The sequence below is a fragment of the Octopus bimaculoides genome, chromosome 5, assembly GCF_001194135.2.
Source record: "Octopus bimaculoides isolate UCB-OBI-ISO-001 chromosome 5, ASM119413v2, whole genome shotgun sequence".
Taxonomy (NCBI): domain Eukaryota; kingdom Metazoa; phylum Mollusca; class Cephalopoda; order Octopoda; family Octopodidae; genus Octopus; species Octopus bimaculoides.
Window position 1 is genome coordinate 78,608,899 of NC_068985.1, and position 1,992 is coordinate 78,610,890.

The following is a 1,992-nucleotide window of genomic DNA, read 5'->3' on the forward strand; positions in this document are numbered from 1 at the left end:
ATGACAGGCATGAAAATGATGACTGGTGATTGATGGTAAGTGGTGATGGTGACAGCAGTGGCATGTCTGCAAGTTTTAAAGGCAAAATTCACCCACTACCAGTGCATTATTATCACTCCAAGAAATCATCACATTCAATTTGCAGATTTTTAATGACTGTTTTCTGCTGTTTTTGTTGTTTTGTTTGTATTTTTCATTTGTTTTTTTATTTTATCTTATTTTATTTTATTTCTGTCTTTCATTCCTGCAGTGAGTAAATACTATCTTTCTGTCAGTTCAAACTTGACCATTGATGGTTGGGTTACCTTTGATCAAACCTTCAGAGATCGAGTCTTTGAGATGCATTGTACAATTACGTATAAGGTGGGTATGGAAAAGTTCCTGGCTTTAAAGTCCAATCTTCCAAGTTCTTTTACAGCGCTTACAAAAACTGAAGGACCACTGCAATAAGTGTATGCAACTAAGAGGGGAATTTTGCTGAATCAAATCGTGACTAACTGATCCTTCTGTATCTTCTTTTACCCAAAGCCAAGAACTTTTTAGTCCCCCCTCATACACATACAGTATTGGATGGCTACTGACACTCTTAAGTTTACCCACTCGTTGATAAGCTACTTTTATCCATTCCACTAAATGTCCCCAACAAACGGATTTGGTAGGGTTGCCAGTTTAAGCACAGACAACCCAACTATGCAACAGATTATACTGAATTATATGTTATTGATAAAGCTCATTTGTTGTTGGCACTCTGTCGCTTATAACATCAAGGGTTCCAGTTAATCTGATCAACGGAACAGCCTGCCCGTGAAATTAACGTGCAAGTGGCTGAGCACTCCACAGACACGTGTACCCTTAACGTAGTTCTCGGGGATATTCAGCGTGACACAGTGTGACAAGGCTGACCCTTTGAATTACAGGCACAACAGAAACAGAAAGTAAGAGTGAGAGAAAGTTGTGGTGAAAGAGTACAGCAGGGTTCGCCACCATCCCCTGCCGGAGCCTCGTGAAGCATTAGGTGTTTTCGCTCAATAAACACTAACAACGCCCGGTCGGGGAATCGAAACTGCGAGTCCGCTGCCCTAACCACTGGGCCCATTGCGCCTCTACTGAATTATATGTTACTGATAAAGCTCATAGATAACATGAAATCATTTTTTTACATTTAAATTTACATTCATCCCGTTCATAACATTAACACATATTACTATGATTCCTCACGTAAAGAAGAGGATAGATAAATAGCATCAAAATTCACATTGTGTTAATTAAGGTGAGAAAGGCTTGACAAAATCAGCCACGTCCTCCACCAACATTACCATGCAGTCGATGCCATCGACTCTTTCATTCAAGAATAAGTCTACTTAGCATCAGAGTGGAAGCGTTCAGCAAAGATGAAACATAATACTCGGATATGAGATTAAAACCGTCGACGATTCCCCAACGTGAAGTGAATGGATAAATAATGTCAAATAAATAATATCTTCCAAGGAATTGTGTAAGAGTTATTCCCCTTTGTACAGTGTCTCATTTAATTCACCTTTCTTTTCATACACTTTAGCCAGACATTAAGGGCACACAAATAATCGATTGGTTTTAACCATTACATTTGCGCTTCCAACCAATTGAATTTGTTCCTGAAAATTATGACTCTACAGATTTGAACGAATGATCCTAGTTAAAAATAAGCTTTGATAATGTAACAAAGGGTGACATGAAATTTAAAGTAATAATGAAAGATAGAAAAATCTCATCATATCGTAAAAATATGTCTACTAATAGGTAATTATGACAGTCCATGGGTGAAAATTTTTCACTTCTATAGTTTGTAGTAAATTACTTGCAGCAAGCTACACAAGGTGATTATTTAAATATAGTTCATGTTTCTTTTCATCATTTAAAAACTAACAAAATATACACACAGATACCTATCTATTTACTCATCTCTGCATATATATATATATATAGATATATATATATATATATATATATATA

At 36.4% G+C, this 1,992-nt stretch overlaps 1 long non-coding RNA gene across 1 annotated transcript in view; it reads right to left on the reverse strand.

Moving 5' to 3' along the window:
• Nucleotides 1-1,992, reverse strand: part of LOC106882522 (uncharacterized) — an 18,247-nt gene that overhangs the window by 973 nt on the left and 15,282 nt on the right. The gene's annotated exons all lie outside the window — the stretch shown is intronic.